This window comes from Branchiostoma floridae, chromosome 12 (assembly GCF_000003815.2).
Source record: "Branchiostoma floridae strain S238N-H82 chromosome 12, Bfl_VNyyK, whole genome shotgun sequence".
Lineage (NCBI taxonomy): Eukaryota > Metazoa > Chordata > Leptocardii > Amphioxiformes > Branchiostomatidae > Branchiostoma > Branchiostoma floridae.
This window is the reverse complement of record NC_049990.1, coordinates 7,657,485-7,674,181: the sequence shown is the minus strand read 5'-3', so window position 1 is coordinate 7,674,181 and position 16,697 is coordinate 7,657,485. Positions and strand designations below refer to the sequence as shown.

The following is a 16,697-nucleotide window of genomic DNA, read 5'->3' as shown; positions in this document are numbered from 1 at the left end:
GTCCTCTCGTAGGCATATCTTTTAGACCTGAATTGAGTTTGAGTCTGAAATTTTGGTCAAGTTTATAACAGCCATTGTCGTCTTAGGACTGCAATTGTATAGGCTAGAACTGAGCAGGAAAGAAATACAAATTAAGGCAGAAACACAAAGGAAATGTTTTATAAAGATGCTTTATTATTAATTATCAAAAGACCAAAAGCAAATAATCCCAAATTTCCCGGAATGCAAAACCATGTGCGGTCAAACCTGTCTACCATTACCCAATATAACGTCCTTGCATTACCTAAAGGACCACCTGAAGAATGTGGCCACTTTTTGGCGGTTCCTTAGATAATTTTCCCTTTGAGACATACATTACAAATCCTGTCTATAGTGACCACCTGTCCACATAGACCAGTCTTCTGAGCGGTCGTCTTGAACAGTTCTGACTGTAGATGTTCTTTTGACATCGATCCTTTAACAACATAGACCTAGGTCATGTTACAATTTTAAGACTTTATATCCGTGCACAAAATAAAGCGCTTACCAACAAGCTTTCGATCAGTCCTCTGATCCTTTTCGAGTTTGCAAGTTGTTAAGCTCTTTATTTTGTGCACGGATATAAAGTTTTAAAATTGTAACATGATGTTGACTACGTTACAGATGAACTTACATTCAAGTATAGACTTAGGTCGTTGACACTAGCTACTGCAACAGATTACAACAACCAATGTCGACATGACAATCATGATCTGAATCACCGGTATAAGTTTTCATCTTTTATGAATAATCATATACGAGCAAAGTGGTTTAGCAAGTGATCACACACCTTGTGCTATATGAGCCTCACGCTCCATTAATGATGGCATTTTAATATGTCTTATTGCGGTAGATTCTCTTCATCAAGGTAGTCTTCCTCACATTCGTCTCAACGGCTCCCGATCTGTGAACCATTAAAACAAAGCGTTAGAACGTGCCAGTGTATCATTTATCGTCATTAAACAAATACTAATTTGCCATGACGCAATGCAATAACGAATAAATGAGTGTTATAATTACGAAGAGATAGTTGATGAAAAGCATTATTAGTACAGGACAATATTTAGAACAGCAGTTGTAAAGGTTGTGTAGCAACGGTGCCAAGTATGTTCTCACGGAGTGTACCAACCGATACCGGGAAATAGTCATTGGGCTGTATATTGGGCCAAGGATAGTGCTGGAAAAGTTTACTGGACAATTAGATTACAAAAGCAGAGAGTCCGCAATAAAGACACAATTAAGACTATCAAATTAAAACATAATGCATTGGAATCCCATTTCTATTGTGTTGGGCAGTAAACTTCATTTTCTTTGCATTATGCACTCTCCGGCCGAAGAGACAGAAAAGATAACTGATTAGATAATTTATAGGAAACCATTTATGCTGGGCTCTACCTATTGTCAGCTCTTATGTATTCATTGTAGATATGAATAAAAAATTGTCCGCCTTTTAGATCTGTTTTGATGTCGACAATGTAATTTGAATATCGTTTTCACATTTCAGCGAAACGTTATTACTGTTCGGTCCATTGCAAAAACAATACCTGAAGGCACTGAAGAGGGATTTAAACAAAGTTGTGATTTTCGTTCGATAACATTTATTAAAACATTTGCATTTTTACAATGAATTTTTGTAAGAATATTGCCAATGTCAATAGCCTAGAATACAATGTACTTTTATACCTATCATCAATCAAAATCAATGAATTAAGACAAGGTAATTGCTAATTGCAGTTTTCGCCCAAGTTTTTAGGGATTTTTCTCGACAACGCCTTGGGGCGCTGGATAAAGAGCGAACAATACATTACAGTTTTATAATTTTACCCTAAACCCTCTGCTCACAATTGTTGTTTAAAACCTGAGTTGATAAATGACAGGGGTTTGTTGAAATTAAAAATGTAGACATAGACAAATGAGTACAATGCACTAAAGTGGCTTGGCAATCTAATATACAAATTTTACTCACAGAGGTAAGAACAATATATGTACAGAGATGTAAAAAAAGTACATTGCTGCTTTTTAGAACTATAGTTCATGGTTTTTATGTAATGTGTGCAAACCACATCAACGTCAACGTCCTAAAACAGTACGTATAGATACTTCACACGTAGCTATACAAACCAAATAAGTGAAAAATATGAAAGGTAACACACATGTATGTAATCGGAAAGAAGCTGCCCATTGTTCATAGGAACCTACGACTAGATCTTAGATTTGAGCAGCTCTGTTGCTATCTATCCTGCATTGATGGCCTCTAGGGGCCAATCCAATAAAGTATTTTTACGTTTTACGAAGCCCCATTGACCAATGAGGAATTAATTGGGTCTAGTTGGGTTGATATCTCCTACAGATGAACCGTACACATGTCATAACCGCCATTATGTGTTCGGTTATTCGTATGTCTGTTTGTTTGTTTGTTTGTTTGTTTTAAAAGCCTAAATATCATTAGTAGTTATAAAACATACGAGGTGTCCAAAAGTTTACCTCACCAGCCTGTCCATTTGTTAAGTATTTTCTCTGCAGGTTGCAGACAAGTAATTTTTGATTCAAACACACCCCAACTTGCTCACTAAAGGTGTCCCTTTCTCTGTATATTTTCTGATGTTGAATTACGTATAGCTGAAGAGAAATTAATTTTTATCATACTGATGAATAAGATGATCAGAAAGCATCAGAAGAGATTTTTAATCTTCATACTTCTACTCCATGTGTGTTCTGATGGACAGTGATAAATCAAAAAGAAAACTTTTGGAAATTATGAATGTTTGGAAGCCGTACCACCACAAGTCTTCATACTATAGTATGTATATAAAGGAAAAGTTTTCTATCCCACAGACTGAAACATGTAATGTATTGCAAAACATGTTCTTCCTGACTTTCCCAAGAACCCGGTGTCATTCATCACGCGAATCATTTACATAACATATGAGATTTTGCGGTAAATAATAAGTGTGCTAATGAAAATTTTAGCCCCATGGGCCCCGATTACATTAATCACAGGCGTAAATATCATTAAGGAAAATTATTATATGCAAACTAATTTTTCGCTAGGTTTATGTTGCGCACAAGCTGTTAGGAAGAGTATTAAAAATCCGGCTACTTTAGAGAAATAACAGGAACTCGTCTATTGTTAAGACTTACCAAACAAGCCACTTTTCAAGGTATTTTCTCTCATAACAATGCCATCAACCCATAAACGTGTCTAAAAGTTCATTTCTTGCAACAGATGCTGTAGAAGCAATTAATTGAAATCATTAATTAATCAAAATCGTAATTATCTACCTTGATGATGTTTATTTGTGGAAAAGGAGAAATTAGCAAGGGACCCTGGGTAACGGATACAAATGAGGCTGAAAATAATTAACTGTTCCAGACGGAATCGGAAGGTTGTCGGTCCCACCTCCAGATTTTTATCGGCGGGAAAATGTGGGCGATTAGATCCCTGAGGATCGCGGACGCCTTGTCATGATAAGGGAGGGGTGGGATCCTTTATGTGATCAGATCAATCATCTGTGTGATCATGTTAACAACGAATATGTCAGTAGTACTGATGTAGACGAACGCCATGTTCTGGTAGAATGTACTACTAGTAGTAGATTATACAACAAAGACAAACGTTCACTGTGTAGACAGATACAAACTATGTTTTCCCCACAACCTACGCGAAACTATTACGGAGAAGTTCACTTTTCTTAGACAAGCCTTCGATCAAAAAATATGTTCTTACAAAACATATCTGTTCTTTCAAGTTCGTTACCTCGAATAATCGGTTATAGCTATCAAACTATGCTAGTTTGTACCCATTGTATTGTATTTGTAAACTCTTCCTTGTTGTAACGAGTACTTTGGCAAAGTGGGCCAAGTATGGACAATGTAGGCCTTTTTTCATTCATCAAAATGGAAAAGTGTTTTTTAATTAAAAAGTGGCAAAAATGTTCGACACCAGTATTGAGCTTTTCTTCCAATGTCATGTATTAGACTAATTTCGTCTTCGCAAGAAAAACTTCGCAGAGTCAAACTTTGCAAAGAAAAACTACAAGTTAAGCAGAAATATATGAAATACCGCATGTCGCCTATGCCATGCGTTCCTAGCCTCTACCAGGCTCCGCGGATCGGTGGTCTGATAGTATAAATCGGACAAATAGAGTCAATATCACACTAGGGGAGTCGGCCGGCCAGAGTTATTTCCTCACCGGCAAACACTGCTAAGCCAAGTACTTGGTTTTTATTCCTAACTTGGCCAAAGTCCCCTATTCCTATTAAACCAGGTTCGAGTCTGGTAGAGACTAACGCGTTTGGATGACGTCAGGTAAGTGTTCGCCATGTGCAGCTGACGTTGTGGGAAGGCCCGCGGGCGCCCGTCGGAAGCGCCACGGCGGAGATAACCTCTCGGGGAGGGGGGAGGGGGGAGGATTAGTACAGGCGTCGCGGAGTGTGGCAGGCCAAGCCGGGCTGGCTGTGCGCTTAATCAACCATATGGTGCATAAACAAACAGGAAAACAAGCACAACAATGTCGAAATGTCGCTGCGAGATAACAGGTAACGTCAGGGCGTTACATCAATCATCCGCCGGCTCATTATGGCGGAGGGATATACCTGGAGTGATTCGGCTCTGTACTTGACAATGTGACCTTATGCTACGATAAATGTACGGTTTGAAAGTAGTGTCATTATCATTGTCTTTCATAATCTCTTGTCCTTGTTCACTAAAAGTTTACGGTGTAGTAAAATTTCAACCAGCCCACGAACATATACAGAATGAAACGTGAGCTGGTCTTGTCTGCTCAATAAATAGATTTGACTTTAGAATAATTACCATTTCACTCGATACAGACATGATAGACTGAATCGACAAAGTTCTAATTTCGTAAATCGAGGAGCCCTTAACTAGTATATAGTAAACAATGTATATTTGATAAGGTTTGCAAGGAAACTCTAGACGAGTACATTTCTGCATATTGAAACCTGACCATAAACCAATTTGTCAATTCAACTACTAGAATTTAGTGTGAAACCCAGCTCTCGTTTCACGACCGTTCAAAATATTGCAGCATTACAGTCTCCCATGTGATGATCTTGCAATCATGCGGTTACAACCGCGGCTATATAAAGAAACCGTAGCCTCAAATTTGCCAGGTCTTAAATGATAGCCAACTGCATATTGCGATGCCAATCTTGCTCGCACGCTAACGGCGCTAACTGGCATCTGCCGGTGACACACAGATCAAGGGTGCGAGCCGACGTGGCGTGACCTCTCTTTGGCGGCTCATAGCTCCGTCCCACGGGGGTCACCAAGTCAAGTGCCTGTAATCTCTTCACAAAATAGATCCCTATCATAAATAGAAGGCTGAGCCTGAGCCGGTCCCGTATAAGCTTCTGACTGGATATGGAAAAGGGCGACGCCACCAACCAATTATGACATTACAAAAATACCAGCTTGTAGCTGTAGAAGGGAAACAATATCTTTGTTGATGACGAAGAACGTAAAATTCTAGAATAGGCCGTAAACGTTTACGGTTCGTCGTTGGACATGATACACTGCAGACATGCTAACTGTACAGTAATACTGGCATATTTCCAAAGACGTCTACTGAAATAAGTTATAACTTTAAAGCCTTATTCGTGCACCATAAAACACTATCTGGATGGCTGGTCGTCAAAATCACAGTATCATAGAACAGTTGTTGTACTCTTATAATGTAGCAAAAGATGCCATACGTTTTACTTCCAGAGTCATGTACATGTACGAGTACATTGTACCCTCTTTTCAAAAAGACGGCGCTCTCACCGCGCTCTCTCTGCGTCCTCAAATTTGACATATCGCTCAACGAATTGTATAAAAAAAAACGAATCTTTTTACACTCTGTGTGTTTTGTTGTCTTCTCAGTCACACGCGTACGTTTACATGTTGTATGATATTCCCAGTGTGAAAGCGAAGGATACACATATCCTATTTAGGTCGCAGTGAGAGCGCAACGTGTTCGCCGTCTAGTGGAAAGGGGGCCTTACTCAATGAAGTTGTACTATAGTTATTTTCCCTTTCTTTGCTATCCACCCCGAAGGCCTGATTGCGAGACTTATGCTGTGTATTTGTACAGGCATGTACGCATCTGAATGAAGTCCTACTATAGCTATTTTCCCGTTCTTTTCCCTACACCCCGAAGGCCTGATTGCGAGACTTATGCCGTGTAACCAAAGCGGTGACGTCAGGGGAAAACACAAGGATTGTCAACAACAAAGGCCGACCTCCGCCTGGGGGAGAGGGTCGTGTGCTCAACTGTTCTTGACGAGTGGCGTTTCTGACAGGTTCCGACAGGCAGGGTTCAAGCTCGAAGGAGGGGTCAAACACTCCGCATGCAGGCCCCTGGCTGCTAGCTGCGCGATTGATACATAAACAAACTCTACACATAAGGCAGAACACTGCGAAAACGCCACTTTTCAATACGTGAAGCCGGATAGCCAGTATGACGTGAAGCCAGTATGAGAAAGTGGTGTCTAGATACAGTATTCGCCGAAGACTTCACGAGTACATGTATATACACTTATTCTGCTTGCTGCGCGATTGATACATAAACAAACTCTACGCACAAGACAGAACACTACCAAAAACGCCACTTTACAATACAAACTATGTTTCCCGACAGTGAAGAACCCCGGCCAGTGAAGCCAGACAGACCTCTTAGTATGAGAAAGTGTCCTGATATTTGCCGAGGACTTCATGAGTATATATATTTTCCTGCTGGCTGCGCGATTGATACATAAACTCCACACACAAGACAGAACACTAGCAAAAAACGCCACTTTTCAATACGTAAAGCCAGATCTCTCGGTATGAGAAAGTGTAAAGATATTGGTCGAAGACTTCAGGAGTATAAAGTCTTATCCTGTAGTCTTTTGTAGAGTAGATTATAGTTTCCTAGAAATGTTCTTAAGCTTCAGGTAACCATGTTATATCAATATAGATAAAATGAAGTGCACCAGGAACTTCGTTCAGACCTCCGTTATATTTCTCCGTTATATTTCTCATTGACAATGAACATGTATACATGTATTTGCAAAATTCATTCTTTTTGTGACCTGAACTGAACCCAGTGGGTATATAATAAGTAGAGTCAAGGTATTCGTTAACTTGATTCATGTATATACAATTGTGTCAACTGTCCAGTTATTATTATGAAAGGCGAAAGATCAATGCGATGTTGATGAGTATACGACCATACCGAACAAGCTGCAGACCCGCTGCATCTGGTGCATGGTGCCTGGGTGCAATAGACAGCATGTGACTTATGATCATTATAGGATTACGCCTGTTATGAATAACCGTAGTCAAGCATCATATATTGCCTGAAATACTTATTGTCTTTTTACTGATGTGTTTCGGGCAAAACTTCGTTGATCTCTGTTAATCAAATTGACATACAAGAGTCAGGAGAAGTAAGTCGGCCTTCCAACAAAAAAATCTCCAAACACTGTTTCCATACAAAGGATCACTTCGAAGGTCCTTTTGGTATTTCAACAAACTGAAGAGACGGGAAATCAAGAGAATGTTGTTTGGTATGTGTTCAGAGATAACTAGCCCGCGAACTGTGTAGATGACGCTACTGTAAGTCTGTAATTGTTAGTTTTTTTCTTGAATACTAGTAACACTTTCTGAAAAATCATCATATAACGGAAGACAATCCCTTCCACTGACATATTGATGATGTTCAACTCTCTTACAGCCTATTCAGGCTTACCGTCAGGAAAAACGCCTGGAGAAGGAACGACAAGCATACTGATAACCCAAATGCTCGGGGATCGTTTAGGCGTCTCGAGTGGATGCCGAGACGCCTTATCAATAACTCTCGGCAGTCTCGCGAGAGTTGGTGTGTGATGGATCCAGCGCGTGAGCTTACCGCGCCAGTTGTTTCTTGACATTTCTCTCCAGTCGAACGTACGGCGTGTTAAGTAGGTGGAACTCATACCCAGCTTAAGAAGATGAGCAAAATGTCACCGTTGACGTGTCGAGACCAATGCGATCTGCACTACATAAACGTTCGCCTCTTAAGACATGGTGGTTCAAGGAATACTCGAAACGCAGCCTGAGCTTTGAAAAAAGTATAAATATCAATAAATGAGCTGTTGAACGAATGAATAGACGAACAAAGTTATGTAATAGCATAGGAAAGACAAGCTTAAGTATAGAGTTCTAATATATATTTACAGTTAACTCGTTGCCTTTTATTTCTTTTGATGATACTTCAACAATTCTTCGGCGATGTTACTCTTGAAGTAAGTCACAAAATGTAATATCATTGTACTTCGATATGTCTGCATTTTGTGAAATTAATATCTGTTGAAGCGACATTGTGTTGTTTTATGTGGCAATTCCCACTGTTATGATAGCTTTTCTCTTACCAACCATCTGATGGTTCAACATACCAGTAGGCAATGCCACGCTATGTGAGGTATGGTACGATGGTTTTTGGTATGACAAATTACTTATTCTTTATGGAAGGAAATCGGGGATGTGTAACGTAGTGGTACACCATCAATTTGGGCAGTGCAGACGTATATTTTAACTAGCCAGATAGAGCTCGAGCTAGAGAGGATAACGCTAAATATCGCGTGAGAAACCAGACAGTCAGAAGAGGACGTCAATACGACTTTATCAATCGATTGGAAAAGAGCTCTAGTAGATAATGATGAAAATTGGAAGCGTTTGATGCAAATTGTACGTTTAGTGGTTACATCAAGCATCCTTTATTACGTGTGTAAAGCGGTAGGACGGGAACTATCTCCTCGGTAACTGCCGTTAACGGTTTCATCGTCCCCACGAGGACCTTAAACCGTACACTGATAGAGAGCGGTGGTAAATCGTGCATGCGCCTATAGATATCATCAGACAAATAAGCTGCAAAAGTCCCTATGCGTGTGGAAAAGGTAGCTAATCGTGTGAGTTGGTCGTAGGCTGCTTACAATTTTTCAAAAATCTTCCAACGATTTCGATTTAAATATATCAAATTTGGCCGAAAAATCATAGCAGGTCGTTGTTGCCTTTGCAAACTATTTAATATTTGTATACGGTGCATTAATAATAGTCGAGCCTATGTAATCATTTGCCAGATAGCAAAATGAAGCATTTTCTTGAACATGTCATCTTGTCCGTTATGTGTGAATGTGACAAGCTATTTGGCGATTATTTGTGGCATATTTTGTGTCTGAAATCTCGGCGTGACCCTCCAAGGCACCAAAATGAGGACTTTTTTTCGCACACAACTACCCGCGTCCCTGCATTTAGCGCCAACCTCCGTACAGTGACATTTCGGGCTGGACTAATAACAATCATTTGGACTCATTATACAACCATCCTTCATATGTGTAATGTCCGATGGCGCCTTTCGCCGTAACTCACCCCCCTCCCTCCCGGCTGCCCCCTCCCCCCTTTCCACATCCCGGCGAACGGCGTGACATTTCCGACCCAGTGCTAATGATGGCCATTTGCTGAACACGATACCGGGGCCGTGCAGGCGAGGACCAGTACAAATGGCCCTCCGCTTCGGTCGATACCGCAACATGGCCCGTACACCACTCCAGCTTCCTGCCGCCGACTCCGAGCACTGTCATTACCTCATGATTAATCGCGGTGGCATTCAATATGTAAAATTAAGGACGGTAATTTTCCAAACATTACCCCCATCCATCTTGCCTGCGAGGCGCCGGCAACTCGAGCAAATATTAATGAAGCAAGGAAAATGCTTCTAATCCTGCGGGTATTTTTCACAGAACTCGTCTGACCTTGCTTTTCATAAATCAGTGGTTTATATAGTGCAATCCTATTAGTGTCCTCACAAAAAGCAAGCGCGACTTTCTATGGGAACGATTATCCGGCGTTATCTTCGCGTACATGGAGCGCAGTTTGGCACTGACATATATTTCCTGCACGATAGGGTCGAGGAAAATCTTTAAAAATGATGCCAGGCTCCAAGATAACATCCTAACGATTTTTCCGTCTCCCTGCTCCAATGTTAGCTCGCTCGCGCCCGGCCTTGCTACAGAACCACAGCATTTTTCCACCACTAGAAAAAGTCGGCATTTTTTTTAAATCTTCATTTTTCCCGTGAGGCTTATCTCCATGCGAATCATAGTTCTCAAATGCAGGACTGGTTACCTGCAAACCTATGTGCCATACCTTTAAACAAATCGGTTGGTGAAATGAACAAAGATGAAGGTTATTACAGCAAGATTTATAGGCGGGTGGATCGAACCGAACTGGCTCGGGAACAACTTTTAAACCTGCCGTCTGCTCAACTCGCCCGACCCGATGACCCCTCACGTACTAAGTGGGCTTTCCCCTTACACGCATATATCGATATGTCAGCTCATACACTCACAAATATCAGCATTTATCTCACTTAGATCGCCCCTAATGACTACTTTCAACCTTTTAGCCCAAATTAATTACGAGCGAGGAAGCAAAATGCCGACAAATGGGGCTCTAAACGGCCGCGCGACTTAATAACGGGAATCCATTTAAATTGAAATTACAAGCCCGTTCGATGTAAGTTACATTGTAGTGGGTTTCCTCGAGGAAACGAGCATGTCGATATCTCGGCGCGCAGGGCTCTCGTAACTTCTCGTTTGCTCGGACGTGATAAATGGCGAGACCGCGGACGGAAGGAGATAGGGCGACTGGGACGGGAAATTCGGTCCGCACTGACCTTTGGGAAGAAAGGAAGGGGCGTTCCGTACGAACGGCAAAACCCTGCAAGCTGCAATTTTGTTTTCCTCGTGTCTCCTTCACAGTTGAGTGATGTACGCTGTACACAAACTATCTATTAGCGACCGCATGTCCACAAATATTCGTGTGGCAGTAGAACCAACGCGGATATTTCGTTTAACCAAACACTCACATTCGTTAGCCGTCGTACGATTTTCATGTCGAATAGGAGTTTCAAGCAGGCTGTGACAGAACCAACCTCAGACAAGGATCTTAAACGGCTTTCCTGCCAACAAGACATCTGAATCTCGCACGACACGTGTACGACAGCCCCACGAATGTTACAAGTTTGGGATCGTACGATGAATGTCTAACTGGGCCCTTAATTGTCGTAGGAGTTTCAAGCAGGCTGTGACAGAACCGACCACCGACAATGAGACAACCTTTACGGTCAACAAGACATCTTAATCTCGCACGACTCATCCACGACAACCCCAAGAAGACCACAAGTTTGTGATGATCGTATAGTGAATGTCGGACCGCGTACCAGGCCCTTAATTGTCGTAGGATTTTGAAGCAAGGCTGTGACAGACCAGACCAACGACAAGGTCATCTACGACAGTCTTTTCGGTCAGCTGAATCTCGCACGACTCATGCACGACAATCCCACGAATGCCACAAGTTTGTGATCGTACCACGAATGTCGGACCGGTTCCTTAATTGCCTCCTTCTGTTTTGATCAGAAAGAATCGATCACCCTAAAGTCCCTGTAACTGTCCCGTTTGTCATCTGACAGGATATTGTGGTGTCATGTATTGATCACTATTTATTCCCCTCGCCTTCAATTCTACTAATTAGCTCTTTATTGGTACTTATTGTGGGATTTGGATACATAAGTTATAAGGGAAATCGCACATAGTCACTGGTTTCCTACTGTGCCGAAGACAATTATAAAAGACAATCACCACTAGGTATATAGACTGACAATCCTAAAATGAATTTTAGCATGGTCACTCAATCTTGACCCTTTGAATCCTAAAAAGATTAGACAATGTTTTAGAATAATACACCACGTGCCTACCTCTATTCTACTTCTCTTGTACATTTCACAGTAAAATCATTACGTACGAATCAGATCTTGTGTGCTATCTGTTGTATGTCTTTTCTGTCTGCTTTTACAATGGTCTATCTGTCTGTCTGCGTCAAGTTCTGTGTGTAAGTGAGCGACAAATCTCGAGAAGTCATGGATGGATCTTTATGACATTTGGTATGTTTGTAGAGGTTCACTAACTGAGGACGAAACGATTGGTCCCCCTAGCGGCTTTTCGTGGTACCGCAGCGAAACGTACGGTTTTGATATTTGTTTTATTTGTTTTCTCTACAGGGAACACATAGTCGTCATAAATTAACACAGCAAGGCGACAAACAAAATTTGGCGTCGGTGATGCGCCTTAGATTGGACTGTGATATCTACTTAAAGGAACAATCTGTCTTGAAGACGGCCCCAGATGGTTCGATCTGCATTGTTCTATCCGTCTTATCACTCCTCCATTGTGCTGACACTATAATGATGATGTAGCGTGAGAGAAATGATAATCTGGAGGTACCAGGAGTTTCAGGGGAGTGATTTTCAACATAATGCTACAAAAAGCTTAGGCATTCATAGTGTAAGCCGTTTTAGATACTATTTAGATGCAAGAAAGTGCTTGGTAAATGTAGAAATTGTGTCACTGTTTGTAAGTTTTCTATTCAGCACTGGTAGGCTTGGAAGTTTGATGCCGATACCAAAAAAAGCACTTTCTTTTGAAATATTAAAGCCATCAAACTATGTAACCAATTATGAAGACAAATAAAACTAACATAACAGCGACATCGTCGCTAAAATTCTGGCAGAATTCTACATCGTAGAAAACGCCATTTTCGACTTCATGATCATTAAGGAACTGCGATGTATCCGGGAAGAGAATTCCCAGCTGACGCAATTATACGAAGGCTTCCTCCCTGGGAACTTAGTTACCGACTTTTATAGCCACTCGTCCCTTCCCCATTGGGAGATCGATAGAGGAGCGCCCGCAACAATTTACCAGGACAAATACGCAATCCCAGTAGCAATTTCACCAACCCATAACGGGGAGAAGGCAATGAAACGGTTTCACAACACTTTTCTCGATTTTTTTTCTTTACCTCGGTCGTTTATGCATTGAAGACTGGCTTAGCTTCGTTTCTGAGGACCCAGAGATTGGGAGTTAGTTTGGTCACCCGCTGTCATACCCATCCGGGGTCTTTGGGGAATTCCTTATAACCAGGAAAATTGGGCACATTTTTGATCATTTCGTTCTGACAAGTTGTTCCCAAAAGAATATCATGGCAGAACTCTCCCACACGAAAGACTACAATTCTACTGGAGGAGTAATTTTTCATCGTCATGTCTAAATTTCCTGCTGATTGTCAGATAGATTTTTCATTCTTTAGTGCGTCGTTTTTGTTTGTGGCGCTCATTTCTTGTGACAGATTGGCTAGTACACGTCTGTGTTCGCGCATTTGTTCCAATAACTTCGGCACTTTATTTTCACACTTGTCGGGGTTGGACACCGGCTGCTTTTGACAAACAAGTTTTCAAGGGAACTTTTGTTATATGAAGTGAGACTATGAGACTTTTTTCTTGTACAAATTGTAAGACCTTTGAAACTTATCTTTATGAAAATGAATAGGTGAAAAACACCTTGTTAAGGTATAAAAGTTTTTTTTATTTTATTTTATAGGCTCGTGCCTGAGGGCTTGTTGCAACATGTAACAGCAAGGTGCATTGCAAGGTGACACTGGTGACAAATGGAACAGCGACTATCCTGATAAGAACTTCTACGGAATACAATTAGGCTTTTTAGATTTGACTTTGTTTTCATAAACACAAGGACATGTAGTTATGAATAGTGGAAGAAGTGGCAATTACGTAACAAAAACCACAGCTGACATTGTGCCGATTTTACTTTTCCTGAATGCTTTTTGCAATTTTCTTTTTTCTTACTTCAAGTAACACTGGTAAACTAGCGCACAGACCGTTGTACAATCATATCTTATTTGTTGATGATAACAATTTGCGACGTCATGAATGATGATACACTGGGCCCTGAAAAAATACTTGCAAGTTCTTCGATGCACTTTTTGACTTAAGATGCTTTGCTTGCACAACACAAAGTACAGTGACTTTCATTTTGGTCAACTATAAACTACAAAACAGAAACACATTATAAAGCTCAAAATTCTACTGACTTAACAATATAGGACAATAAACTTTAATCTTGATTCAACCAGGTGCCATTATCTGTTCTGATAACAAAGAAATATTTTATGTATTTACCTATCTTAGCATTATGAGAGCTTTCAGATCTTCAGAAATAGCATAATCAACTTCAGGTATCAAGTTTCTCGGAATCTGTAAAAAGACAACTACAAAACAACTATCAATAGCCCCTGGGTTATTGATAAACATTACTGATAAACCTCTAAAACAATAACCGTTATATAGCAGTCTAGTAGAATTGCTTTTGGTTTTCTAGTCGTTACAAAGTTCCCTTTGACGTGTCGGAACCGAGTTTTTTCTTCACCTCTTTTCTGAAGCTGCACACTTAGAAGTCCCCTGTCCATACATTGTTCATCCATTCTATCTCGTGTGTGTACTTAAGTCGTTAGTAAGATATCATATTAAGAGGCCACATACTTAATGCTTTCAAACTCACGCGTTTCAGTCGATTAACCTTACGAGCTGGTATGTAAGTCATCAATCTAGTTGTAAAGCACTCGCATGACTACAGGAACTCGTTTGTACATTGACCTCTACTTTCTTGCTTCTTAGCTATTCCACTCGGAAACATTTTTCACTGTAAATCTTCCAAAACATTTCAACATGCTGTATGACGTTATATCGTCCTGTTAAGTTATACAATGATAGCGACTTAATCGTGCAAACATTGTAAACGATACAACAAATGGGAACTTACAGCAATTAGCAACAGTTCTCTCTCTCTCTCTAAAATATAAAATACCTGCATTGTAGAGAGAGAGAGAGAGAGCGTGTGTGTGTGTGTTTGTGTGTGTGTGCGTTTGTGTGTGTGTGTGTGTGTGTGTGTGTGTGTTTGTGTGTGTGTGTGTGTGTGTGCGTGCGTGTCCTAGTTATATATGTGTACAGGGTGTGGGTGTGTGAGAGAGAAAGATAGATAGGTAGGTAGGTAGATGAATATATTGTCACTATGATTACATCACATCACATCACATGCAAATGCTGTCTATTTCACATGTCTTCCTTCACATGACTGCTTACACCCATTCCGTTTTTTTCCCTGGATAATATTCATATTCATTCCATCACTTTTACAGTTTGCTTCCATTGGTTCCTGTTCTTTAAGTCAATTGCTTGTCTAAAACTTACAACACATTTTTTGACAATCCATCCACAGCTTCTTGAGTTACACTGCTAAACCACAGACACACAAACAAACGCTACCAAAAACATAACTTTTTTTAGCGAAAGGAGTAAAGCTGGCTAACAAACTACTCCCGCATTAGAGACGTTTACCGATGCTGATGGGAATGGAGTATGTACTGATTGCGAGTATGAGTAACGAGTACAAAGTAATGAGATTTAAAGTGCATTGTCTTTTGATGTGCTTCTAATGGCCATATCCAATTATCAAGGCTGAAAGAGATGGATCAAGTATATTACGCTTATCGCGACATTTGAATCGATCAAACTTAACACTATCTTATTATAGCCCCTTTAATTATACCGCCAAGAATTCATCCAGGACTTAACAATGTCAGTCATCCAGCGCTAAAGATACGGCGTCAATTAGTTCTCTCATTCAATTTGCTTTTAAGTCACCATAATCACATTATCCCTGGCGTTGTGGGCGCATTTCTCACTCTTTAGTCTTGTCTGCGCGACAAACGATAAAAGATTTGTCGACATTACAGCGCAAATAAAGACAGATATGAGGGTTCTTTATGTAGGCGTTGATTCTTGTCAGGTAAAATGTTGTAATTAAAAACTTTTCATCAACGCAAGATTTGCAACTGTTTAAAAGTCATCAAATGTTCACTAGTACTTCTGGGACGTAGTTTGGATTCGCAGGGCTAATATAGAAGTCTCTTAATTTTTGTTGTGTCTATATCATTGTACATAAGTATTACTTGTGTCATGGGCTAATGCTTACAAACGTATAGAGACTTGGGTGCTCGAGCACCTATCGTATGTAGCTGTGTCTGACTATATGAAAAAGAAAATCTGTTGAAACTTTCTTTCGCAACTTAGAACTGCTTATTTTTCCATCGCCCGCTTCAAACACGTCTTTCAAACATGATCCTTTCAAACAATACATTTCAACCTCAACCTTAAACAATGCAAAGATAAGTTCGTCTAAAACATTGATGGTCCACATAGGAATCGAATGACAGAGAGAATGGACTTTTTTTGCATTTTTCTGTCTGATGCACGTCTGAGTAGTTAGAGTATCCCATTCACACCCACTGGTTGCCTCATTCCTGATCGCTAGGGGAGATATCAGGCCTTCTCGCCTTATGTATTCATCATCACGGTGTCTACAGGTGTTTTACTTCAAGTCTCGATAGGAAAAATACTAGTCTCTACCAGACTCCCGCCTGACCGAATAGTAATAGGGGAATTTGACCAAGTTAGGAACATGTAAAAGTTAAAAGTAGGAGTTAATTGGCCTAGGAGTGAAGTAATCGATACAGCAAAACACTGACTGAAACCCCATAGTAACTTACTTAGTGTCCCTATTTGGCCAAATTCTTCTTCTTTTTATCCAGCTGAAACGTCTGCCTGGAGACTAGAAAAATACTAGACAATTTACGAATGCACTAGCTGTACTGTAGTTTTGTATTAAACTTTCTCCCTTGAATCGTTTGAATGACCATGTTTTATGATTTTGAGTTGTTTTGAGATGTTCACCTATCCCTTCTA

At 40.5% G+C, this 16,697-nt stretch overlaps 1 long non-coding RNA gene across 1 annotated transcript in view; it reads right to left on the bottom strand.

Moving 5' to 3' along the window:
- Positions 1 to 247: 247 nt before the first annotated feature.
- The window catches only part of LOC118428233, a 25,690-nt gene continuing 9,240 nt past the window's right edge, over positions 248 to 16,697 (bottom strand). Inside the window, exons 2-3 of the long non-coding RNA XR_004832626.1 lie at positions 667 to 922; positions 248 to 470 (exon numbers count right to left, since the gene is read on the bottom strand). This is a non-coding gene — a long non-coding RNA (uncharacterized LOC118428233). The remainder of the gene's footprint in view (positions 471 to 666; positions 923 to 16,697) is intronic.